The 27,956-nt window shown below is 45.7% G+C and overlaps 1 protein-coding gene across 4 annotated transcripts in view; it reads left to right on the forward strand.

Moving 5' to 3' along the window:
• HVCN1 (hydrogen voltage gated channel 1) overlaps positions 1-27,956 on the forward strand; it is a 764,389-nt gene that overhangs the window by 259,152 nt on the left and 477,281 nt on the right. The gene's annotated exons all lie outside the window — the stretch shown is intronic.

Below are 27,956 nucleotides of genomic sequence, written 5' to 3' on the forward strand. Positions count from 1 at the left end.
AGGACCTTCATGGAGCGGACAACTCTGGTGATATCACCCAACACTCAATTATAGCCGGTCCGGTAGCACAGCGACTAGAGCGCTCGCTTTGACATCTGTGCAGAGCCTGCGGACGCAGGTTCGAATCTCGGCAGGGCCAAACTCAGCCTTTCATCCTTCCGAGGTCGATAAATGGGCACCACAAACCGTTGGTAATAATCAGCGCTCCGATACCTGAGGGTTCGTAGCGCTATATTAATGCTAAATTATTATTATTATTATATACAGTCACCATAGGTTCTTGGATATTAATTCAATAACTTAATTAACGAACAAAAGTGTGTTACGCAGTAAGATGGAACTAAGTCACAAGAAATATGTCCTAGCTTCAGAAGTACAATGCCTATGAAAGAGTGGGGCCTTGTGCCCAAAGATAACAATGCTTCTCCAAGAAAGTATCTGATGTAGGTAAAGTACTTGTGTTGGTGAATGTTCCAGAGCAGATATATAACAGTCACTGGTAGGTAAAAATGTATTTCTATCTTTCAGGTACAATTGCTTTTAGACACAAAGATCAAAACGCAGTGGAATGGAAGAATACCTCTGGTTATTCCTAGAAGATTGGGGGTGGGGGTCAAATGCTTTGCATCTCATTTACACACGGCCACACCGAGAATCAGGAAAGAGTACACACATTTGATTAAAAGGAAGGAGGAGGGTGCTGCATTGGAAAACTTGGAGAAATGACATGAAGCAGTAAGGCAAAAGGTCCCGAAAGCCTTTTGGTGAATTGCTTATACTGGCAATTAATAAGAGAATTAATCCTTTGAGATGCCAATTACAGAGAATCAGCTGTTGTATTTTACAGACCTGTTTAGGGAAGACTGGGTGACCTAGCAATTTGGATCATCTACGTTCGATGTGCCCAATGGAGCTTATTTAGAATTTACTATAAGTGAGACCGATGTTGTATTGAGGTCCTAACACTCGGATTCCCGTGGACCTGTATAAAGCATTTCAAAGTCATAATTAACCTTTTCTACAAGCTAGGTAAAGTTCCAGATTATTGGACCCAAGCTGTGATCGTTCCCATTTGCAAGAAAGGGGGACGGAATCTCCCATGCAATTACCGCTCGATATCTTTATTAGATGCCACAGTCAAAATATTGGTCAAACTGATCCGGAACAGGCTGGAAAAGTGCACTTATGGAACAAACTGAATTATCGATCAACAAGCAGGTTTTAGAAGGGGCATTAGCACTGTAGATCAGGCATTCAGATTAGAAATCCTGATTGATAATTTTTTACATTTTTTTTTTAATTTGTTTAGTTGAATGTACAACTTTTTTTTGTGATAAATACGTTAATGCTTTTCTTTTTATTTGTTGGCCTGAAAACTGCCTTTGATGGAATTTAGCGTTCAGAGCTCTTGAGGACTTTCAGAAGTAAGAGCATTACCCCAAAATAAAAGGTAGAATACATTATTTTGGTTCAATAAAACTCAATTTTTCTAAGATTCTTAATACAGCAATACTTAAATATCTTTCATGACCCACTGTCATCAACAAAGCTACTAAAGAATTACTCTCAAACGTCTTGTGTTCCTTCACAGATTTTCATTACGATTGCATAGAAGGCAGTTTGTAGATTAGGAAGTTTTGTGGTCATAGATCGATTGAATCTCGCCGGTTTTAATTGGATTAAGAGGAACTCTAAAGAATTTGGGTGAGAGAGTTTTGTATATAGCCACGCGGCTTATTAAAGGTAGACAATGAGCGGAATGTCGATAAATCACGCACCTGATCTATTGTCGATATACAGTCACCTTTTAACATGGCACGTTTGGCACCAGTAGGGTTAATTGTCTATTGATCGATCACATTGCACTAACAGTTGGTTCGCTTTATTAAATGGGTCTTGTAAGAATTGGGAGGTCTTAGATTGAAGCGCAGCTGCTAGATCTATATAAAAAGACTGTTCATTAGGAGATCACACAAGCCTACATAATGTTAGTATTTTCCATGTTAAATGTGATTTTAAGGAATTAAGTCCAAATTAATATCTTAAGGATACAATAGGATATCTTAATGGGACGTGAACAATTGTTTTCCAAATTTTGCCTTCTCTCACAATTTAACGTGTGACAGAAATGAATTGTATCAAGGCCATAGAGAAGAGATGGAATTACTTTGGTCTTGTAAAATTTCATTAAGGTGACTATGGAAAATGCACAAAAAGAGCTATACATTTGTTTTCATTTGGGCAACGAGTGGTTTTATTTTGAGCGCAAGATCTTGTTCCAATGATTTTTATTTATGGAGTGAACAATGTTGTATTCCCTAATAGATAAATTTGGTGGTCACAGGAAAAATCTGATCATTGAGTGACCACTTAAACTTACTTGGGATCTTATGGGGTCTTCTAAATCACAGAATCCTTATTTTAGATCGGTTCACCGTTAGATAGTTTATTATTGCATATGAGCCAAAGGCAGAAAGAATGCTTTGGACTCCTCTCTGAGAATAGTCGAGCAATACCACATCATCGGCATAAGCAATCCAGTACAATGATTATTTCCCGATTCTTGGACTTTCCAATGCTTGATGCTCTAATGCATTATTTAAGTCAGCTAAATAAAGATTAAAGAGGCATGCAGCCAGGATAAATCCCTCTCTTACGCCTCTTTCCGTTGGTACCTCAACAGACAAATCGCCCTGGGTATTTAGTCTGACTCAGAGTGGTATTTGAGTGAAGGCCTCTCAGAATGGCTAAGAGGCTGCTCATTATGCCCCATTGTTGAAGTTTTACCCAGAGGCGCGCTCTCTTTTTTTTTTGATAAATCTTTTTTTATTGGTTTATTGAACAAAGAACAAGAGAAAAAAGAGACGGTAGCACATTCAACGTGAGTACACAAAAGACATTAGGAGATCCAACATTGAGGTCATAGTAGATAGCAGTGCATAACATAACTCTAGTCACCACTCTGTGTGGTACCGCAGGGAGGGTGGGGTGGGGGTCGAGAATCTGCACCGCCCGCCCAGTGGCCACGTGAGGCGTCGCCGCTGGCCCTTGTTATGGCCTTAACTTTTATGTTCCCCATTTTCCCCATATTTTCTGAAATTTACGGGGGGAACCCCTTGCATTGTAAATTCGCCTCTCCAGGGAGGCGCATCTGTCCATTTCATTGGACCATCTGTCAATGGTTATCCTGTCCCCCGAGCCCCATGTGGCTGCCGTGAGTCTCTTTCCCGCACCAAGTGCCACTCCTAGAAATATTCTTTCGTGTTTATTGAGGTCCGTTTCGCCTCCTATACCTAGCAGGATAAGTTTAGGGTCTCTCGGGATTGTGGTGCCCAGTATTCCGGAGAGGCGGAGTAAACACGTGGTCCAGAACTCCTGTAGCACCCCGCATTCCCACAACATGTGGTAGAAGGTACCCTCTGTTCTTTTGCATCGGGTACATTCTGCGTTGTCGTCCCTCCCCCAAGTGGCCATTTGCGTTCTGGAATAGTAAGACCTGTGTAGTATTCGGAGCTGAATCAGCCGGAGTTTGGCGTCGATCCCAATTTCCCGTGGGGACATCAGGGCTTCCACCCACTCTTCTGTCTCCAGTCGCCCTAGGTCCTGTTCCCATTTATCCCTGAGGTTGACGAGCTCCCCGGATCCAAAGGAGTTAATTGCCTGATAGAGGGTAGAGGTTACCTTGTGTGGGATGCTTTGTGGGAGTATGTTTGTTTCCAAGGGAGAGCAGGCAGGTATATCGGCCAGGTTCGGGAATTGGGTATTTATGGCGTGCGTAAGTTGGAGGTATCTAAAGCGGTCCATGGGTAACAGCCCGTGTCTCGTCTGTAGGGTTTCAAAGTCGATCAGTCGCCCCTCCTGGACAATATCCGCCAGTGTGGAAATTCCTTTCCTCTCCCAGGATTCAAAATGGCCCATTTTTTGTATTTCGGGGAGATGTGCATTACGCCAGAGGGGTTGGATCAGGGTTGGTCTGTCTTCCCAGCCTAAGTATCTATGTATCTCCCTCCAGACTCGCTTTATGTGACGGGACCCGGTCGGTGCCTCTTTTAGGTTCCTAGGGCTATCGTATAGGATATGCAGAGGGGAGGGAGGGCCGGTGTCTCGTGTCTCTAATCGGATGTGTGGTAGCAGCGGGTCTCCGTGTAGCCATTCATTCGCCACCCCCGCTTGTGCCGCCCAGTAGTATGTGCGGATGTTGGGCAGTCCTATACCCCCTTCCCACACAGAGCGGTAGAGCGTTTTTAGGGCAATGCGTGGCTGTTTCCCTCCCCAGAGAAGTGTGCGGAGGGTCCGGTTGATACCTGCGAATATTGTGGCCGGGATGGGGAGCGGAGCGTTTTGGAGGATGTACAGAAATCTCGGGAGTGCCAGCATCTTGAAAAGTGCTGCCCTCCCGAGTAATGAAAGTGGGAGGGAGTGCCAGTGGGCGACATCGTTCTCTAGTTTTTCCATTATCGGGTGCAGGTTCAGTTTGGGGAAGTCCTCCTGTGTCCTACTAATTCTTATGCCTAGGTAGGTGAAGCCCAGAATGGAAACGGAGTAAGGACAGGGATCTGGGATCGCGTCCTCTCCTCCCTGTACCGGGAAGTAGATTGTTTTCTGTGTGTTGACCCGGAGCCCCATGAAGTGCTGGTATTCCTCCAGGGTTCTGGTCACTATCGGGCAGGAGATTATTGGGTTACTCAAATATATCAAAAGGTCATCCGCATATAGCGAGACCCGTTCCTCCCCGCCCCGTGGCCAGGCGAACCCTGTCCAATGTGTATCGTTTCTCAGCCGGATTGCCAAAGGCTCAATGGCGAGGATAAACAGCAGGGGGGAGAAGGGGCATCCCTGCCTGGTCCCCCTACTCAGCGGGAATGTGGCGGATGATTTCCCATTGACTCTTAAAGAGGCCTCGGGAAGGGAGTAAAGGAGCTTAACCCAGGACATAAAGTATTGTCCAAAGCCCATGCGTTCCATTATGGCCCATAGGGCTTCCCATCCTACCGTGTCGAAAGCCTTCTCAAAGTCCACCGCCAGGAGGGCCAGTGGGGACGGGATCTCGTCCGCCCGATCAAGAGCAATCTGGACCCTGCGGAGATTCATTCGTGTGGACTTACCGGGCATAAATCCACACTGGTCCGGGTGGATTAGAGACCCCATCACCCCCAGCAGTCTGCCGGCGAGGACTCTGGCTAGTATTTTGGCCTCCCCATTTATTAAAGAGATAGGCCTGTAGGAGGCGCAGTGCTCCGGAGGTTTTCCTGCTTTGGGGATCACCACTATTGTCGTTTTTCGGAGGTCGGGGGGGAGGGTGCCCTGTTCTCTACTCTGGAGGAACATGGTGTGCATATGTTTCGTTGTGGTTACACTCAGCTTTTTCCACAGTTCTACCGGGAACCCGTTGGGGCCGGGGGTCTTCCCGGTTTGTAGTTGAGAGAGGGCTTCCCCTACCTCGTCTTCGGTGATGGCTGTGTCTAACTGTTCTATCTGGGATTCAGAGAGGCGGGGGATCGTGATCGCGTCCAGAAAGTTTGGGATGTTTAATGGGGGTTCTCGTATTTGCGGGGAGTATAGTTCTCTGTAGTAGTTTGCAAATTCCCCGGCAATCTCCGCGTCCCCCATTAGTAAGTCCCCGTCCGGGGTTTGGATGGCCCGTACTTGACCTTTACTCTGCTCTCTACGCTCCAGCCAGGCTAATGTTTTGGTGGCTTTGTCTCCCCTCTCGTATATCTGGCTCCGGACCGACCAGTGGGCGGTTCGGGCGTTGTCTAAGGCCCTGTCCTTCAGGATTGTTTGGGCTGTCACCAACGCCTCATGTGCCTCCTGGGTTCCCTCTTCGAGGAGTTGCTCCTCTCGCCTAGTTACCTGGGCCTCCGCTTCGGAGATTGCCTCAGTGTGCTGTTTGCGGTGAGCTGCCACCAAGGAAATTGCTTCCCCCCTTAGGACGGTCTTGTATGCTTCCCACCTTATTATTGGGCAGTCCACCGCCTCCTCATTCAGGTCGAAGTATTCCGATGTTTTATTTGCAAGCCCCTCTAGTATTTCGGGTATCCCTAAATAGTAGGTGTTCAGGCGCCAGGTGGGTTCCTGTTTTGTTGTCAGGCCCTTGAGCTTCACCAACAGAGGAGAATGGTCAGAGATCCCTCTCGCCAGGAGTTCTGCAGATAATAGTCGGTGGGCCATGTTCATGGGGGTGAGGATATAATCGAGTCTGGATAGGGACCGGTGTGCGTTGGAATAGAACGAGTAGCCCCGATCCGTGGGGTGGGCTGCCCTCCATGTGTCAGATAGCCCCATAGCTTCTGCAAAGGTGCGGAGTTTGGTCGGGGTTTCTACTGCTCTGCTGCCCACGTGTGTTCTGTCCCAGGCTGTCTCCATGACCTCATTGAAATCTCCCCCTATTGCCCATGAGTCCGCCCGCTCTTCTAGTATCATATCTTGGAGCTCAGCAAGGAGTTCCGCTGTAAGCGTGGGAGGTGCATACACTGCCACGAGGCCCCACGTCTCCCCCCGTAGTTCCCCCAGTACCATCACAAACCTGCCCCGAGGGTCTGCTTTGACTTTCTTTGTGATAAACGGGAATCTTTTATGTATGAGGATCATGACTCCCCTAGAACCTCTGGAAAACCCGGCGAGGTATGTGTGTGGGTAGTTTGTTTTTCTAAAGAGCCCACTGTTGGTACCGATCAGGTGGGTTTCTGTTATGAATGCAATGTCTGGGGAATGGCGGTTAAGGTATTGAAGTACCAGTCTACGCTTTATGCCCGACCCCAAGCCGTTCACGTTCCAGGTCAACAGAGATATTTGTCTCTTATGTGTTATATCGGCGTGGGTCTTGGTTCGGGGTTATATGGAAGGATGCAGTGAGTTTCCTGTGTTTCTATTTTGTCGGCCGTTTTGAGGCATGACTGACATCCGAGCCCTCCTTCCGTTCTCATTTGATGATCAATTTTGTGTACTACATGTGCAAATTCTGAAACCCTAACCAGTGAATCGTAGGCCATGTCCGTGTAGATGGGTGTATGCTGGTCAGTGGGGGGGACGTTTCGGTCCCTCTCATATCTTATGCAAGGATTTCTCTGAGTTTCTGTTTTGCTGACCATTACTGCTGGTATTTGTGACAAGAGGCCTTTCCCTTCCTTCACCAAGAAAACCCCCAAACTCCCCCCACCCTGCACTTCCCCCCAACCAGAAGTACCTGTTCCCCTAACCATTCAAACTGCTAAGGGGGCAAGGGCCCCAACTCGGCGGCGGGGGGAGGGGTCAGAAGGACCCTACCCCGCAACTCGTGTGGTTCCAGGTGACCACTGAACGTAACGTAGAACTAACAGTGAAGAGTCCCCCGCGGGGGGCGTAGAGGTGTTAGTTGTCCACTTCCCCCACAGCCCTTCCAGGGCCGCCGGCTGTGGGGCTCTCATTCCGCTTCCTTAGTCCTGCCAGTGAGTAGTTGCACAATTTCAGGTGTGTCCCATGTTGATCGGAGATCCGGGTTTTCCGGCTACTTCATGTGGTGGGGTGATCTGTCCAGCGGGGTGGTCGTTGTCACCGTCGTGCCTGCGGGGTGTGCCTCCACCCGGTCTATTCGGGCTTGGTGTGGAGAGGACCTGTGTTTCTAACCACTCCCAGGCCTCACGGGGGGTGCAGAACACATGAACCTTGCCGTTGTGGTATACCTTGAATGTTGCCGGAAAGAAGAGTGCGTATTTAATGCCCAGGGGTGACAGTTTCTTTTTGACGGAGTCGTAGGATTGTCGCGACTTCTGGACCTCTCTCGTGTAGTCGGGGAAGAACCCGATTCGGTTACCATTGTAAGTGATGGGGCCGGTCGCCCTTGCCATGTGCAGCAGTGTGTCTCGGTCCCTGTAGTTCATGAGTTTTGCGATTATCGTTCGTGGGGGGGCCCCCGGGACTGGTCTGCCCGTCGGAACTCTGTGTGCTCTTTCTATTGAGAAAAATTTAGAGAGTTGCTTGGGGGCCATCAAGTCTGCCAGCCAGTCTTCCAGAAAGAGCTCCATAGAGGGCCCCTCCTCTTTCTCGGGAAGGCCGAGTATGCGGAGATTATTCCGGCGGGACCTGCCTTCGCTGTCTTCAGCTCTATTTTCTAGCGTGGTAATTTTCCGTTCCATTTGTTCGAGGCGGTCTCCCAGGTTTTTAACTGTGTCTTCGGTGTCGGATATTCGTTGTTCTGCTTCCCCGACCCTAGTGGTTAGGTTCCTTAAGTCTTGCCTCACAAAGGACACCTCGGAGGCCAAGCCATCTATTTTGGTCTCTACCGAGGCTCTGGAGTCGTTGATTGCTGCCATGATGTCGGTGAGAGACAGCGTTTGGGCCGCGTCCCCCTTCGTAGACTCGTTATCCGCCCTACTAGGTGGGTCCTGGAGGGCCGCCGGGGTGTTCGTCGTGTATTTATCTATTCTGTTTTGGGTCGCTCCCCTACGGGGCTGATCCTTCCCCATTCTGATCCTATGGGGGTGGCACTGGATGCGGTCCCGTTGGATCGGAGGTTCCCACCTGGGGGGTCCTTAGGCCTTCGATCCGGTTTTGTGGCCTCCGGTGGATGGTCGACTAGTGGCCTTATCCCTGGTTCCCAGCGTGTTGCTTTGCCCCGTATCGGGCCTTGGCCTGCGCGGTCTGGCCTTATGTCCAATATGACCCACCCCTGGGTTTGTTTTATCGTGTAGTTCAGGGGTGATTATGCAGGCGGTGAGGGTGGCACCAGCCGGATGTGTCGGCGTGCTTACTCCGGCCGAGGTGGCAAGTTTGGGTCCAGGCGTCCGGAGGCGAGTCCTTGGCCTCTCACCCAGTGCGTGGCAGGTGCTTTTTCCCCCTGGTATTTGGGGTGGGCCCCTCCACTCTTCCAGTTATGCTGCACTTCCTCTTAGGAGGGAACCCCTAGTTACGGTGCCAGGAGTCAGGAGCAGTCCCCCAACGGGTCCGTTCCGACCCGCTGGTGTTCAGTCTTCATCGCCGGCCGCCCCCTCTTCCAGCCGCCGCGAGTACCTCCCTCGATGTTTCTTCTCCACAGCCGGCCCCCAACCCAGGCGAGGGGAGGGAGAGCACAGGGGGGGGGGGAGCAAGGAGGAGGCGGCCCCGGGTCCAGTCGGGCGCCCCTCCGAGATCTGGATCAGGCGGTGGCGGCAGCGGCTGGAGTGGAGGCCCGGGGGGGGGGGGGTAGGGCAAGTCCTCACCTCTCAGCCCGCTGGGCGGCGACACCGGTTCTGCGGCAGCTGTCTCGGAAGCCTCGGGGGATCGATTGGCGAGCGCGGCGTAGTTCCGGCGGGGCTCCGATGGGCGCTGCCGATGACGGCGCTTCCTTCCCGCCGACTCTGTCACCGGCGGGACTTTCACACGGTGTAGGAGGCTCAGGCGGGCCCGATTTTCGCCGGGATTTTTCGGAGGGGATGCTGGTATATTCCCCTGCAGTAGTATGCAGTGCAAGTCGGCAGAAGGACCGAGGAAGCGGCAGGATTTTTAAGGATTTAGGCAGCCCTGGCGGAGCGACGCGGAGTTAGGTCCTCATCCGGCGCCCCCTGGTGGCCGCTCCAGAGGCGCGCTCTCTTAACGGTGTCCAAAGCTCTGGAGCGGTCCAGCCAAGTACTGTAAAGTATTCAGCCATCTTTTATGGCTGCTGATTGTGCAAGTATTGACATAATGAAACCATGTAAAGAAGTAGAGACCTTTTTCTAAAGCCTGTCTGTAGTTTGGATAGACTATTTTCCCTGGTTATCCATTCTTCTAGATGTTTTAATGCTATTGCAGCGAAGAGCTTACCATCTGCATCTAAGAGGGCGATCGGGTGATAGTTGGTAGGATCAGCTCGATCAACGGTTTTTGTAGATGGGAATCACAGTGGCCGACATCCAGGATGGCGGAAGCATCGAAGATTTTAGTACTCTGGTAAATTTGTATCAACAAAAAGAAAGTCTCTAGAACATATAAGGACTGTGTATCGGATCTCAAAAGTAATACATGTAGCAGCGTAAGATTATCATAGCTTGTAATTTAGGTTCAGAGGACCTATACTATGCGTAATCGGGTGATGGTGACTTCATTTTTGGATTGACTTGACTATGTTTTGTACCATCTTGTGGAACATTGATGTAAAAGTAAAATAAAAAAAGGCATGTCTATGAAATTAAAAGGTGATTGTATTGTATAATAAAATGTGTTTGATGTTTTAATTATATGGATGTTTGATAAAATACCCTGCTAGCTGCTACATGTATTACGTTTGCGATCTGACACATAGTCCTTATATGATCTAGAGACCTTCCTTTTGTTGATACAATGTCGTCTTCCCACTGAATATGAAGGCATTTTACTCCACAGTGGGCTGGGCGCTGATGAGATTTGAGTACTCTGGTGAATACCACTTTCAAAAAGGAAGCCCAGAGAGTGGCATTTGATTTTAATATTGCATTTGAAAGGCCATTGCGACTTGCTGCTCTGGATGATGATTTGCATGTCAGATTTGTTGTCCTCTCTTCATCAATCGACATATACCATTCTACATCAGACCTGATGAATTGGATTAGAGTCAGAGTGGGAGCTATAAATAGCTTCAAAGTATTGGCACCAAACAGTGGTAGAAATCACATTGCTTTGCAACTGAATCCGAGAGATATTTTGGTTGTTAATTAGTTTACAGAAGTTGCAAGAATTTTTGGTTGTCAATACTTTTAACATGGCTTCCCTGTTTCTTTGATGTCAGATAGATATGTTTGCGAGACCAATTGCGGTAATAACCACGTAATGTTTTTAATTCCAAAATGTATTCAGGGTGATTTAATCTTTTCAATTAAAATGTTCTGATGTCTTTTCTTAGCTGCTTCTTTCTTAACCAGGTTTCCTTATCAAAGGAATGGAGATGGATTTTCATTGTAGCGAGAATACTGTGAGATGGATGATTTAAATCCCATAGGAAGGTTATATCATTTTCAGGGTTAAATTGTACATCCAATTCATCCTCTATGTTCTTTATCATATTTTGCAATTTAGTGTTTAAAATGGTTACATTCTTTTTTAATTTAAGTAGACGATTCGTACCATCGTTAACATAGATATTAGACATCTCTGAGCTAATGGTTGGACAGCAAATAGTGGATATTTTGGCTCGGATTCTATTCTAATCGCTTAGACCTTGAGATAGTACCTGGAAAGATTTGCAGCACAGAAATAGATCATCAGAAAGATAGATATAATCTAAAATGGATTATGAGGAACCCCGGGACCATGTGGAGGTGGCAGGGATATCTCCTCTAACTTTCCATTTGAGCATTTTCAGGTTCCACCTTTGCAGGAAACTTGACCATTTGTCACCCTTTACAGATACTTGGTTAACTAATGAAGAGCAACAATCGGTCAATAGCGGGATACATTGTGAATTAAGTTACCCAGACAATAATATTCCAGCTGTGGTATACTTAGTAGTGGATGTGGTCTCTAAGAAATCAGTTGGGTTAGAAGAGACGCGGGGTTCCAGTAAATGTTGATCACTATTATAGATTGGAGTTCATTAAGACCAATGAGAGTGATCGGAGCAGCCAGCAAACCTTGAGTTGTATTTGATATTAATTCAAGATGCGCGTACTGAGATCAAGAGACCACCGGCCGGTCGGCCTTGTTCTCCTGTGGTTGCTGGTTGATCTAGAGTTAAGAAACCGTCTAACTTCAAGCTTTCCAATAACCAAGTTTCTTGCAACACAAACCATAGTTCGTAAAGATTTCATCCTTCATTAATTTAATTTTGAAAGATTCGGAACCTCAGGTATTCCAACCCCAACATTTCAAATTAATTGTGCTAGAGAGACGACGTGTCTCCTTTAATTTTTATCACAGACTTGTCCAGTAATCTCTGTAGAAGTTCCCATATTGTAGATGTAACAGGCATTGATGAACATTTCCTTCAATTCCTTTGCATAATTGGTGCATTCTTAATGAGCAAATTAACAAGGGGGGTCCTGGGAGTCCCTCTGCCAGACATTAGTCCTGGTTACGAGAGACTTACCCAGAGTCTTTAGCTCACTATCTTTCACAGAGAAGAAATATCCCAAACATATCAGTCTTTGTCCTGCCCTGGGGCAGTCCAGCACTGAAATGCTAAGCAATTCTCCTCTGAACAAGAGTACCAACAGAAACCCCAGACACGTGTTTCGGTCTGGTTGGACCTCATCAGTAGGGTGGATCTGTGCCTCTCTAAGAATAGTGAGCAAAGGGTCCACGTCTGGATTCCCCTAGTAACTTAGGGTGAGACCCAAAGTTACGTAAATATGCAAATTAACAAGGGGGGTCCTGGGAGTCCCTCTGCCAGACATTAGTTGACCCTGGGGCTCTGGAGGTCGGACAATTAACATGATCCCTTTTCTCATCGCCAATTGTTGTGTTGTCTTGATTCTTTATCGCTTGGGTTGAGATGTCAACACCCAATTTGTTTAGGTCTGTCTTTGTATGGAGCATAGCTTGAGCGCTTAATCTGGTTTTCAAACCTAGTTTGGCGATGTATGTGCATTTTTGATTAGGAAAACAAATAAATGCAATGTTTGAAGAGACAAAGTAAAAATCCGGGATCTTTTTGAAGATTTTCAATATTGCCCCTCTGTTGAGAGATTTGAAGCCTTTTGCTCTTTTGAACTGATGCAGCCAAATTCTAGGAATGGCAAACGACATTCACATTAGAATAATGTTTAACTGCCGATTTGGTAAGACTTTGAGATGCGATGAGCGGACAATTTGCACATAACCCTTCCGTTGCGGTATTGGAAGATGTTGTAAATGTATGGACACTATTCTGTAGGTGTGCAAAAGTTGAATTAGAAAGTGCTGGTGTAAGAATAGTTTTAGGAACAGGAGCATTTTTGTGCTTGCCGCCCACTGCAGGATCAAACAGATTGGGTTTGTTAAAATGACTGGACTGTCTAAAAGTCGGGTTTCAGATAATGTGTTAACATTGAATTGTGAGTTTGTGGTCACATGATTGATGATTTTTTTTCCTTCTCTACCATTGTTACACTTGTAAAATATTGGTTCATAGTTCACCGGTACTGAAGGGTGTGAGGTTTGAGAGGACGTAGTAGACATTCAACTGTCTGAACTGTAGTAGAGACGTATACAGACTGAGAGCTGGTCTTGACTCTTGTAGTGTCAAGTTGAGTCTTTACAGAGGTAATCTGATTTGCAATTGGAGTGTCTTTTTTTTTTTTTTTTTTGCTTTTATTAACCTTATAGGTTTGATATTGTTTAGGCAAACCTCGGTATTCACAGGTTTTCCTTTCTTTGTATACTTCTTTTAACCGTTACGGGTCAATTGAGGAGCAGAAGTTATATCAGCCTGTGATATTGAATGTGTTTCTGTCCGATCTATTGTCACGACTTCTTTTTCAGCAAAGAGATCTTCCATGTTCGAAAGCCTTCTAAATTATTCAAGAACTGATTCAGAGAGTGGTGTATCAAAGTTATCACTCGACCTATGAAGAATAGGAGAACTCATTACCGCTTCAGCATGATTAATAACCTCTTAGTTGGATGTCGTAGGCAGAAGGTTGGTGTTCAAGAAAGCTTCCATCCGCATTACTGAATTTTCAATATTTGTATCGTGATTATTATTATTATTTAGGACTGGACACAATCCAACCAAGGAGATTCGCAGCTTCCCATGTCTTTTGTGAGCTCCATGAGGGAACCGGAGATAACTTGGACTTCTGTTTAAGCAGTTCAAAGACGTTGACTAATGAGGTTTAGGACAGAGCTTAACACAGTTAAAGACGCTTCTGGAAAAGGTTTCGTGTTGGCATTCACGTCATCAGTTTGACAGTCAGTGAGGAGTTATTTTTTGTTGTAACAGTGAAGTCTAGACCATTCACCCACAGGGAATGTGCCTGTAGGGAGCTTCAACGAGGAGAAACAACATCCAAAGTATCACTCGATGGAGGGCTACCACAAGGCATTGTGACTTCCTGAACAGGCACGGATGTGACTTGATTTAGAGAGTCTAATCCTGTCAGCGAAATCGAATGAGGAGAGGAATGGAAGGTATCGACCCACACCCCATTATCTAATTCAGCGGTTTGCGGATCTTCAGTCATCACATTGCTACGTAGATTGTATGTTTTGGGCGATTGGGGAGCTCTTGTCAGACTGGGCATTACGGGGTCTGTGCAGGGTTATCCTCTAAGGCAATTATAGAGCGGCAAGACAGAAGTAGAGAAAGTCTTCTCTTATAATGTCCGTGTTGGAAATTCAGTTTTGAGTTCACAGAAACGCAGGTCTGGGAAGCCCAACAGCCACTTGCAGAGCCAGTTACACAGAGCGCGCGTAAAATAGAATTGCTGCCACCAGCTTTTCTTTAGGCACATACAGAAGTATCCAAAAATCCCAAGTGTAAAAGGGTAGGCTAATACAAAAGTGTCCCCACTGTATTGTACGATGATGTGTACACTGTTAAAACGTTACCTAAAAGGTAAAAAGACTCAAGGAAAACATACTTTCCCATTACTGATAGGATAAAGGACTGATCCTTTTCCCCATATCAAAATGAGTGTAAGGACATGGGAGTGAAGCGAAGGCATCACTTCCCAGTAAAAAGTCAGGACAGGTTCAAAAACAAAATGTTTGGAGGTCCATAGAACTATATAGGGAAAGTTGCCAAAAGCGAAATCTTTCCTAACACTAACTACTAAAGTTATGACACTTCCTCACATCATAATCCCTTTACCTTTATTTTTGAAACATCTTGCCTTGGCTACTACAAATTTTTTTTGCATAACACTATTGCTAACTACCAAAGTGCCCAGAACTGCACTTCCCAAATCATCCTGACTACAAGCTGACCAGACACCTATGTTAATCCTCCATAGATGGATTAGCCATTCAAGCAGCCTGAGGAGAGACCTCTACAATCGCTAAGCTCCTTTCTCCAAATCTCTGAGAGTCCACATAAGGTGAAAACATAACTATTTACTTCTTCTTACTGCTGGAAGATGCACTAAATGGCTGGGGGTACTGGTCCCTGCGGCTATGGACTTTACAACCTGTTCACCAGCAATTGAATCAGCTCAGAAGCAGCTACAAATGATGTAATAAACAAAATAAACTTCAAGGAATGTATACAAAAACCTCAAATAATCTGGCCATTGCCTGCTGACGTTTTAGAAGGCATCAGCAATAAAAATGACACCCAGTTACAAAGCTGGTGATGTGAACTTTATTCTTCTAGAATGCACTTACATTCCGGGGGTAAAGTAGGATTTGGAAACCTAGGAACACAATTTTGAAGCAAACTTGCATGGCAATTATTCAGAGGAAAAACAAATACTGCTAAGTATCACAAGTATTAGACAATTTCATTGATGTGTTCCATATTACAAGCAACGATGCAAGCTGTGACAGAGTCACTCGAGAGGCTGGGATTCCCGACCCGGAGGCAAAATGTGCGGTTTCCACAGGGCCACAACCCCATCTCTAGCCTTCTGCATCACACCCCACATAACAGTAGGGAACCTCCTCCATGATCCCCAAGTATACGAGGTAGTATATATTTAGAAGATAATGAAATCTGAGTTAAGAATTGTGGCTGCTGAGCTGTTGCTCGCAGAAGTCTGCAAGCCACATATTATATCAAAGAGCAGCTCAATACCAACAAATGATGCAAGCAAATGTAGTTTGCTGAATATACCAGGAGGCATCGTTGCTCTGGTACAGCAGTGCTTGCGGTCTGACAGTTGACCAAGGGAACAACCAATGAAGCCCAGCAATGGTACACACTAGCGAGCCATCATGAATTCGAGTTGCCATGAAATGGGACCGCCTGGCTCCAAGATTGTGGACCACTCTTTAGAGCTCATTGTGCCGAGGTCCCACATAGTTCCAACTGAACTTGTATTTCATTCAAGTTCCTGCCAATTGGAGGGTCACCTGCTGATTGACACACACAGCTCTCACATTTCCCCCTAAAAGCCCCAATTTCAGTATTTCCACCCATGGTGAGACCTACACGTAGCCTGATCAGTATGGTGGCATGGGAGTAAAGAGTGGGTTGGCAAATATATAGAGAACAGAATGTTGTGTGGGAGGCGTGGAGAGAGGGAGGAGTAGGAGGACCATCAAGAGAGAGGAGTAAGATAAGGACCGCCAAGAGAGATGGGGAAGGAGGAGGAGAAACACTCAGAGAGAGGAGGTGGAGAAATATAAAGAGAGAGTCAGATGAGGGGGAGCAGCAACATCGAGAGGGAGGAGGAAGAGAAATGAAGAAGAGGCAGAGAGAGGGAAAGGACAGTTATGAAAGTCAAAGACAGTGGAGAGGAGGAGCGGAAATCGCTGAATGGGAAAGAAGGGTGTTAGAGGGAGGAGAGGAGGATGGCGACTACCAGGAGAGTGGAGGAGATTGGCGTGTGGTGGGCGCACTAGCCAAAAGGGTACTCCAAAGTTGGTGGACAAGGTGGCCGTCAGAGGGCCAACTGGTGGTACAAACAGACTAGTTCAATCAAACTGTAGCACAGCCATACGATTAGGACGGAAAGTAGAGGGGATTGTGAAAGTACAGCAGGGTCTGACTTTTCCTTAAGAAATTGAAGCCTTTTCTTGGAGGACCTGAGTGTTCTGGGATGGTGGCACATATTAGTAGAGAGTCTTGGAGGATAAATGTGGCAAAAGACCAAAAGGACCAAAAAGTGATTTGAGGCACTAATACATACCAGAGATTGTGGATGACTATTTGAGCAACACATGGCAACACCTTAAGTTAGAAAGAGGGCATACTCTCAGGGGTATTGTCCGAAAAGAGGTGGAGAATCTATTAGAGACTGCCAATTGGTGGTTTATCCCAATACTAGCCACTGTTTGCATAGGCAACCCTCTTTAACGTGTTTCCCACAGGTAAACAAGTTGTTCATTTTAATCATCAAACCAACCTCCTGTTATGATAAAATATACAAGAAAACGCAGAACTGTTTTCTGGTCTGGTTATCCCTTGGCTGTTTCAATAGCCCATGTAAATGTATGCACTAGAGCAGAAAATCTCTCCAGTAACAGAGCACAGATTGGGGAAACAGAAATGGCAGGCCAGACCAGTCGAGAGTATATAATGTTTTCAATATCTTAGTTTGCATTGGTTTCCTTGAGAGTCCTGGAAGAACTATAAAGAGGACATATGGCCAATGGTCCATCTTTTACTACTTCTACCGCTCTCTGACTGTGCAATGCTATGATTTGTAAGTGACATAATTTTGCCTAGATTGCACAGAGGATATACGCTCAAGAGTACACAGCGGTCATTTCTCTATTGTTCTTTAGCTGTTGCAGATTTTAAAAAAACTGTGACTAGGCATATTGGCTTCAGGATTATGGAATCTCCCAATTCAAGTTTTATCATGGATTCAGTCCCTTGACAATTGCATCTTCTATGAAAATGGAGGAGGGGGCAAATGTGTTATGTCAAAACATTAGAATGCGCACCACGGTCATTTAAAAGACCTTGGGGGTCATTCCGAGGTTGGAGGTAAGGGATTATCGGCGCCTGTAAGGGCACCGATGGCGGTAATCCCTTACCTCCGTATTCCGAGTTCCCTTTGCGGGTCCCTCTTTACCTCCTGCTTTTAGCAGGAGTAAATTAAGGGACCCGCAAAGTGACCTTGGAGTAAATTACGGCACCGTAATTTACGGTGCCGTAATTACCTCCTTCCCCATTCCCATTGAGCCCTATGGGGGCAGAAATGGGGATGGGGAAGGGCTATGGTGAATGGGGAATTACCGGTCCATCCAACCTTGGAATGGACCGGAAATTACTCCATTCACCATGCCGGTATTTCATGGAGTAAATAGCTCCATGGTTGCCAACCATGGAGCTGTTTACTCCATGGTGTAGTCCTAACTCGGAATGAGGGCCCTTGTGTTGGGCTGTGATTTTTAACTTCTGTGAGCAGATTATGAATTGGGCCTTTCCTCGCCCAAAACATTGACTCGTTTCAGGTTGTGCTTTATTTATTCAGTCTTTAGTTTTGTATATGTATTTTCTGTATTTCTTGTACAGCTTTTTTAGAGTTTCTCTCTGAATGGCATTGCATGCTATTGTAAGAAAGCAGGGAAAATGTGTGTGTTCAAACTATGCACTCATTTTCTTACCTCCTATCACAACAAAGGTCATGAAAGTTCTTCTAGTCAGCGAGGTAATGTAGGATTTCCTTGAGAAAGACACCATGCCGGACACAGTATTGTTTGAAGTCTGAGAACTACTGTTACCAAAAAATGGAGGTCTTCTTGCAGACCCTTTGCTTTTTGGATTTGTTGGCTCCCTTCAGCACGATAGATCATGACATACTAAATGGTCTGACAGCTCAGTATCTATCATCACACTTTACATCAGTAATGGAAAACTCACAACATATCCACTTAGGTGATTTTTGTCCACCGACCTGACTTTCCACTTTAGCCAGAGCACCCAGAAAGATTCCCTTAATTCCCCCCAATAATATTTTACATTTGTCTGGTGTGTTTGTCAAACTAGCAGATCAGACTTCAAACCTGGGGAGAGTTTCGAGTAGGTGTGGGTGTTTGTGTGTTTGCATGTGACAGCTTGTCACATGTTTGGCTCGAATCAACTGCTTATTGCTGGACCTAGTCTGGGAACACTGGAAGCATGTCGTCACAAATCGTCCTGAAGGAGTGTGTACCAATGGCTCGAACTGGCTCGACATCGAATAGCCGCCTCTTCGAACTGCCCATCAGATCATCCAGCTCACAGTTTCGAAGTACCACATGACCTTGACTCTCGCTGTAACATCACACCTGGTGAGCCCTCTGAACTGCATCACTCGATTGTCGTACTCAAACTGCTCGGAGCCACTTCTAACAGACTTGACACCCGCTAGACAAATGGATCTATGTGACCTGCCACGCCCGAATCTGGTTCGATCTGCTTGCACAGCGAGAAGAAGCCTACTTCGCCGCTATCGAACTCCCAAAAACAGCAGCAAGGTATTGACTCCTACCTGCCCCATTCCATCTTTGGGCCTAGAGACTGAATAGCCAGAGTGCTTGCATCTATTGCATTTTGCATTTCTTGCTTTTTCTGCAGGGGTGAGTTTTTTTTTATCATGTTTTTAATAGTTGTACATATATATTGTTATAGAATCGTGACTGAGCATTTCTTTTATTTTGGTCTGTTGGCCTTCAGTCGGCCCACATTACCACATAAGGGGAAGGGGATACATCTCTTAGCTGTGCCTCTTAGCTGTGCCTGTTGTGCCTTTTATGATTGGGATCACTGTTGGTTTGTAGAAGTGTAGGGCTGAGTATTTGTTTTAGTGACTACTCGTCCTTTTACTCCAGCAAAGCAGACGTCATTTCATCACAAGGTTATAAAATAAAAAATTGGGCAGAGCACTAGTCTTCTCACTTGGACTATTGGAAATGACTAATGAAAACCATACATTAACTGCAATGGTTCTGAGGCGGCAAGGCTGACAGTTGGTTATAAAAGTAGACAACAACCCTCCAGCACTATATTTTATTTATTTTATTTTGGCATTTTTAGAGCGCACTGAACCCGGGGGAATCTGGGCACTGGCTTACATGAGGGCAGTGGTTGCACTTGGTTACAGCAAGTTTACAGACGTAGGTGGTACATTGGTTACAGGTTACAGCCAGGTTACACACATAGGTAGTACATTAGTTGCAGGTAATGGTTACAATGGTTATAAGAAGGAATACAGTTATAATAAGTGATACGAACATGTTATCTAGAACTAGGTTTCTGAGCAACGTGGAGGTGGCAGTGCCAATAATTGTCGGGTTGGGCAGGTTAAGTTAAATTTGGGGGTCTTGTGAAAAGAGCCAGGTTTTGAGGCCCTGTGTGGAAGGACAGGTAGGATTCAGCGGATCTTGGAGCTAGAGGGAGGGCATTCCAGAGTTTGGCAGCGATCACTGGGAATCTGCTTCCACCTGCTTTCTGGCGCATGTATCTGGGAAAGTCAAGTACGTGTGAGTAGGCACCCCGGGTAGGTCTGGAGGATTGGTCCTTGGAAATGTTTCTGGACAGGTAGGTAGGGGCAGTGTTTGAGATACATTTGTGGGTCAATGCTAGCGTTTTGAACATGATGCGTTCTTGGCCCCGGAGCCAGTGGATGTTCCGTTTGGCTGTGGAGATGTGGTCTTTTTTTAGAGATGTTTAGAGCTGCTCTTACAACATTATTCTGAATGACCTAAAGTTTTTGTGTATTGCGGGCATTGGTGCCTGCAAAGAGGGAGTTGCAGTAGTCAATCCTGGATAATGTGAAGTCTCTAGCGAATGTGTGCAGCTGTCGGTGGATAGGAATGGCCTGCAGGCATTCAGCAGTTTCACAGTGTATGCTGTTGCTGATACGATATCGTTTACCTGTCTAGTTAGCGATAATGTGGAGTCTAGGTATGCTCCCAAGGTCTTTACCTCTTTGGCAAACGTGATTATATTCCTGTCGATGGAGAAGGATTTGTAGGAGGGATTGAGTGGGTTTAGCCGAGAATGTGTGCCAATAAGGAGTAGTTTGGTTTTCTCAACGTTTAGGCATAGTTTGTGTTGTGCCATCCAGGCCTGGATGATTTGGGATAATTTGCTTAGTGCATTGTAGTCAATGTAATAGTTGCCGGAGATTGCTAGGTGGATTTAGTGGTCATCTGCGTAGATAGTGTAGGTGACACCTTTGATATCGAGGCGGTCAAAGAGGGATTTGATGAAGATATTATACAGGGTCAGTGAGACAGTCTTGAGGCAATCCAAAGGTGACTGGTGCAGGGGGTCTGCCGCAGAGGCGGAGAACACTCTCATTGTTCGGTTGGATAGGAAGGACTCCATCCAGGCTATGGCTTTGGCTGAGAAATGGGAAACTGAGGAGAGGTGTTGGCAGGGGATTTGTGATTGACCAAATCAAATGCTGCAGAGAGGTCAAGTAGGAGGAGCATCGCCATGTTGCCTTTGTCTTTGATTTCATCAGTTTGGATTTTTAAGTACAGGAGGGCGGAGTCAGAACCGCGGGCAGGCCAAAGCTTGATTGGTGTAGGCCAAGGCGATTGTGGGTTTCCAGATAGTTTGGGATTTGCAGATAGGCTGCTCTCTTGAGTATTTTGAGTAGGAAGGGTACAGTTGTGACTGGGCAGTACTTGGTTAGAATGTTGGCGTCTAGTGAGGCTTCTTGAGGACGGGGAGCATCCAGGCTTCTTTTATATTCTCTGCGACATTGCCAGTTGAGAAGGAGTTATTGATTAGCGCTGTGATGAAAGGGGCAAGTGTTACGCTCACCTGGTCTCTGCGGAGGCGTAGGGGCACGGTTGCAGCCCTCCCTGAACTTGAATCGCCCCCTTCAGACCTCTCTCCTCAGTAGAAAAGCTGTGAGCGGTGGTATGTGGTGATACTGCTCCTGCGTGGAGATAAGTGTGTGAGTGCGCCAATCTGTGATTGTTGTACCTCTCAAACCCTTTTACCCAAAAGTACGGTTTCTGTGAGCATATGCCGGCCCATAAAGCTCACCTGTGAATTATCGAAGATAAGCTCTCTGTCCTGCTACTTCTGGCAGGGGCGCGTCAAATGGGATCTAGTTCCTTCACTGATCCCTGATAAGGATTAGTCCAGTCCAGCTGCGACGATGCTTCTCCTTATAATTGGTAAGTCTTTCTTGAGCTCTTGTGATGCTGTTTATTCTGTTTAATGTCTTTATATGTTTCTCCTATTTATGCCCGCAATAATGTCTCTCTTCTGTTTTCTTCCGTTAGATGGAAATGCGACCTCAATGCAGCTGTGAGACGCGAGACGCGGCCGGATGGAAGATGGATGCTACAGCAATGTTCGACAGCAGGTAAGTGATGGTTTAAGGAATAGCGCGAAGTATGGCGAAGCGCAACCTTAAACTGACTGTTTTTTCGATGTCTAACCTTGTCTTCTGTTTTTCCTTGCAGGCACTGCTGTCAACGATGGAGCGTGTCGCGCTGCGGTGCCAAGATGAAGATTTCAGCGTTCCGGAAAGTGTAAAGATGAATACTTGGTTCGCCGAAGAGATGTGAGTGGAAGGAGGGGGCATTTTGAAACCCCCTCCTTATTCCTGCACTTCCTGTGTAGGCCCAGTCGCGGTTGCTTTGGGTTCAGGGCCCTGGCTCCAGAGCACTCACACAGGAATACCCCTAGGAACTGTGACCCCCCCTTGTAACACCCCTCATAACAGAATAAGGCTAGAGGTGAATATGACTCCATTTTGTAAATCACCAACTCCATTTTGTAATGTTAAAACAGCCGTGAGGTTTCAACACAAGCCTGCAGCTCTCCCAGACAGGCACGCACAGCGAGCAATTTCCTTCCCCCACCTGCTCCCCCTTGCTGTCTTTGCAGTGTTCGGTTCCCATGAGAAGACTGGCTGCGAGAATGCAACAAAATCCACACTGTATCTTCTGCCGCACTTCATCGACCCAGATACAGGCCAGGGCAGGGGTCAGAGCAAAAGCTATCGGTCTCTATAAACCTGCCCCACAACCCACAGACCCTGGCCATAAAGAACATAATCCCATGCCGCTTAGGGCAGAGTCAACAGTTAAAAATGACCCCGGAGTCTGTTTCATCATTCACGCTCTAATGTGGACAGAGCCAACGTGCCTTTTCTATGCGGGATCATATAAACCTAATGATGGGCCAATGTGTGTATGAGTGAACAATACAAACATATGTGTGTGCCTAGAAGTTTCCATGTTAAACCTTTATGGTGAAAGTATGATGTATGTTAACCTATGATATAGAAATGCTCCTAGTAATAGATTGCAACAACATAATGCCTAACCAGTGTAAAACTATGCACACCAGCACCGAGCGACCTCATTTTTCCTAATTTCGAATGTAAATACATGTATAATGTTGTGTAAACATAACACAGCAGCTAATCATTCTCGACAAACCACACTCCCAGCTCAGGATGCACACACAGACCCCAAGCTATAAACTGCCGTTTTATAAACAATGAACATTGAGTCAAGAACATGTCTTATTTCTTGATGACTTCTTTTATGTCCCTTTTGTCATGATGAGAATGCCCAGCCGAATGAAAAATATAGTATGCGTTAAATCAGTATGACTTGAGTGTAACACAGCAAACCACGTGTAAAAAGCTTGCATGTAAAATTGTGTTTTAAAGGCCCTGTTCCGTTGTGCAACGAGAAACCATATCGCAAAGAGGCCTCGATCCCCTCCTGCCCATCAGTGTCAAGATAGGTCAGGAGAGAGTTAATAATGATTGGACATTTGATCACTAAACCCCCACAATTAAATGTATACCCATAATGATATGTGGCTTTTGTGACCTAGTCATTTCAGCAATATATTTAGAACCCTCTTGTCGTTATCAAACGAACACACCAGACCATACAATGACCCCATGAGCTCTACCCCTTATGCAGTATATTCAGAATTGTCTAAACCGGTTTAGCACAGTACTTTTATGGGTGAAACTTACTCTATGGTCAGTAATAAATAACCTGCCTTTGAACTATGTTTTTGCAAGTGGTTAAGATGATACAGGCCTTGAGTTCACTGGACAAACAGATCATGATATTGAAAGAATGGGGGTGTGTGGCCACAAGGGCAAATGTTAAATGAGAAAAAAACAGCACAAGTGTCAAGCCTACATACCAACCCGATGAGCCCAGCTGACCGATTGACCCAGGACACGACGTCAGCTCACTACGTGCCCTCAACCAACCAAGTGCCTCTGACCCTATAGCGCCTATAGGTGCCCACTCTGAGTCGCTAATCCCAAGTACCCAAGTATTCATGTGCCCCCTAGGCCTTCCCACAACCTGATGATGATATTCATGTATAAAAGTAAATTGTAACATGTTTTCTGCAGAGCGCTCTCGGCGTGAGCAGAGTAGATTCTGCTTGCCCTATTTTAGATAAAGCCAAGATACCACCAGCACTTGGTCTTGGTCTCATTCCCTCCTGGGATGCGTTTTTATTGACTCCATTGGGAGATTTAACTGCATTTTGGGGGTCTCTCACTTAGATGTACAGGTAAGAACAGCTAGGTAAGAACAGCTTCCCCCAGTTGGTAAGTATGCTGGCAGGAAGCAGGATGTCCAGGAAGCAGAATCTTCAAAGGCAAGTCTTATCTCAGGCGACCGTGAGCGTTACGCTGCTTGCAAGTGCTGAATAACGCGAAGCGTCTGTCTTGAGGATCGGGGCAGCTTATATAGCTGAGATCATGGGCACGCCCGTTAGGGCCGGTTTACCAGCCACACTCTGCCACTCCTAGAGAGTGAGCACGTGCGGAGGCAATCCATTAGCAGCCACACCCAAGAATACACTTGGGGCTGCTTAATGGATGGAATGTTCAAGGTTAATGCATCCTGCTTAATGGATGGAATGTTCAAGGTTAATGCATCTGAAGTGCTATGTCCATAATAAAAGCTTTTTGGTGTTAAATGGATGTTCTTGTTTACTTTTGTTCATGAGCCTGTTGCCAAAGGTGCCAAGACAGTGTCCACCCAGGTCTCCTGTGCATGCGACCCCTGCATGCCGCCTGTGCGCCTGACTTTATGACCATGACAGCAAGCTCTTCAGCGCAATCCTTTGACATAACCGGACAAATGTCTCCTTTGCATTTTGATGGTTTCAGTTGATTAATAATCTTGGTAGTTTCAGTGGTCGTGACCGGGGTGAATTCGAATCTTGGAGTGGAAAGAGGTATAGGGGGTGGAGGTCGCTGTCTAGGGGCTGGTCAGTTGTCAGGAGTTTATATTTCTTTTTTGCATTGATTTTAGTTCGGAGTAGGGACATGTAAGCACAGAGAGCGTTTTGGATATTCTTGAACCAGCTGAGATCTTTGGTGGAATTATCCGGTGGGAGAGCTGGTGTTTCAAGCTCACATAAGAAGGCGAAGAGCTCTCTTGTGCCCAAGCTTGCCTCTTCAATTCTCCTGCTGTACGTGTCACTTTTAGTTTTCAGAATAGCCTGTTTGTACTTTTTGGAAAGGGCTGTGAAGTGCTGTTTGTTCCCATTTGAAGGTATTTTTATCCAGGCAGTCTTACAACACTACACTGAATCACCTTCAAACAAATTATTAATTTTAACATTTTGTAAGTCACTCCGAATATTCTTGTGTAAGGAACCCCAATGCTTATTAAATAGCTAATACAACCCCTAAAGGTCATCAGATTGACAGCAGGAAGCAAGCACTGATTGACCACTGATGAGGAAAACACATGGTTTAAGATGCCGCAACCCAGGAACCTCTGCTCTCTAAAAACATCTCCTCTCCTGGACTTGAGACTTTAAAAAGACTTAACTTTCAGAATACACTAAAAAGAAGGAATTGTCCAGGCAAGCGTTGCATGCCTCTTAATTGAAACATTCATGTCCTGAATTGCCTTCCAGACCATACTGAATTATCTTATGTGACTTTATTTGACCAACCTGTTTCCCATGCTACTTACCTTCTATCAAGGCTACTTACTCCCTGTTCATCATTCCCCACCCTTTTTATACTCTGTGCTATATATAATATGTTGTTGTGTGTACAATGTAACAAATCACAAATAAATACCAGAGCATATGTTGGCTGTAGCTGGCCAAGTAAGGAAGTAGATGCAAGTGATGGCTCTTTATGGGTAAATGACCATGCCACCCCAGTATATGATCCCTGCATATGGCCATGTAAGGCTGTGTCTGCAAGTATGATGAACGTACTTTGCCATTTGGGGTCATGTTATTGAAGTACCTGGCCATATGATCCTGCGCCTGGAGTGTGATGTTTTTCATGCCACAAGAGGATTACTTGGCTTAGGACCTGGTTGTGTGTGCTCATATCTTGCATATACGGGAGAACCTGTCATATGTTGGATTTACTTGAAAAAGGAAAAGGATGGCACAGCTTGCCACATGAGGTTGATAGACCTATGCAATTGCACCTGCCGTGAAATGAAATCACCTCCGTACCTGTGCGACTGTACCGGGGCATCTGGTGGATTTACCTGGCCAAAATGATGGTTGAAACAGGAAGATACCCTGGATGTTAAGGTAGCTCAGCGAGGTCCGTGCTGCCTTTAATAAACTTCAATGACAGGTTATGAATAATGGCAGGACTGGCTTAGCCCATGATCCTTAGCAGATTTACTAATTGAATACAATGAAATTAGGCAACAATCAATAGTATTACAGCACTTATAAATCCAACAGTGTTTTATAGATATGAGCCTCAACCTCCTTTAGCATGGTAGTGCCTGATCATATGAGGCTCAACCTGCCATTAGATGGCACTATCTGGGGCTGCACCTGACATACAATGACTTTACATGGCCATATAGTGATAACTTGCCTGATGCATGTCCTAAGATTGTTGAACCTAGGTATGTTACGGATATTGCCAGAATATGTTACGTTGACGTGGGAACCTTGGCATGTTGGGCTGTACCTGGCCATTGAATCCTCCATCTGGAAAGAGTTGGTTGACACTGGCAACAGAGGTTTAAGCATATGAGGTCGCACCTGGTTTAGAAGGACAACACCCTGGAGACATGAGGCTAAAACTGTCATAAGGCCATACCTGGATATATGAGGCTCTACTCGGATACTTGATGCCAGGACCTTTGAGTATTATATACCTGGCAAGACACGTGAAGATTGCCCTGGGCTTATTTATAGCGGCTGTAGTTTACCCTATGTGGATTTGCATTCAGTTAATTTGTTGATCAGAAATTGAGCTAGAAAAGCAGCACATATCTTCGAATCCTAATAAAGTCTTCAGAAGTAAGAACATAGCATGTCTTATTGAAGGTTGCCAAGAGAGAATGTGCCTCGTCACAGTTGGTCTGCAAAGCTGACCACATAGCCCAATAGCCTGGAAAAGATGTCGAAACCGCCTTGCAAAACTGGTTTGTGATCTGTTCAGGGGAATGCTTGTGCAAACCCGGTTGTAAAAGAGCTCTTCCACTGTTACAAAGGTGCTGTAGTTTCAAGATAATACGATGTCGTTTAAAGCTTCACCCTCACGTGCAAGTTAGCCTTAAAATGACGCAGCAAGCAAAACGATGCATCATGAGAGGTGAAGGAGCACACTGGCCTCTTCGGGATAATGAAACACGTTTTAGGCTTGTGTTTGAAGGATTGTATTCTGCCCAGTGCAGGTTGCCCTCCCTTAAGAGTTTCCTTGTGTGAGGTCACGAGACACCACACCCAGGCGTATCCTTATTATACTTAACAGTGGTACTTCGTGGGAAAATAAAACAGCAGTTGATTACAATGTCATAGTGGCCCCACCTTTTATATAGACACTCATGCTGGAATACTAATTGTTGTTCTTACTATCCAGTTTGATACCTGGTTTGTTGATCTTAGAAGGATGAAGAGCTTCATTGGCTCTGCCGAGATTCGAATATGTGACTGTCGATAGCACAGATTTCCGAGGCGGACGCTTACCTTCCAGAGTTCTTACCGACTATATATCCATTGCTTCTACATTTTGTAGCACCAAAAGATTTGCTGTGAAAGATGGAAATTCCCGGAACTATCAGACCTGTGCATTTTGCATGATTTGACTTTTCTCTGTGGTTAAGAATATCTATTGGCACTGGCAGTTCTCCAGTTACAGCACCTGCAACGCATGCTGCTCCTTTTATTTGGGCACTACAGCTGTTATTGTGGCGCCTTTTGAGCTGTCGGAAGTAGTGCAAGCCAAGCAACAACAGAAAGATTGTTCGGAACACACTGCGCAACTAGTTCCTTAACAAGTGTGTAGCTATCGCTTTAAAACACCTGTAAGCAGCACCTTTTTATTATGCTTTAATGAGGCGATTGTTACTGTGATGGAACATTTCCAACGGAAAGCTTGCACCTGAGCGCTCTTCAGAGAAGGTATGTCAGGATTCCCTTACTTAGCATTCTGGGACTTGCAGTCTTCCAATCAGGATGTGGAAAGTAAAGCTACAATATACTTATTTCTGTAAGGATTTATATATCGCCAGGTTGTGTT

This window comes from Ambystoma mexicanum, chromosome 10 (genome assembly GCF_040938575.1).
Source record: "Ambystoma mexicanum isolate Mex_15411 chromosome 10, UKY_AmexF1_1, whole genome shotgun sequence".
NCBI lineage: Eukaryota > Metazoa > Chordata > Amphibia > Caudata > Ambystomatidae > Ambystoma > Ambystoma mexicanum.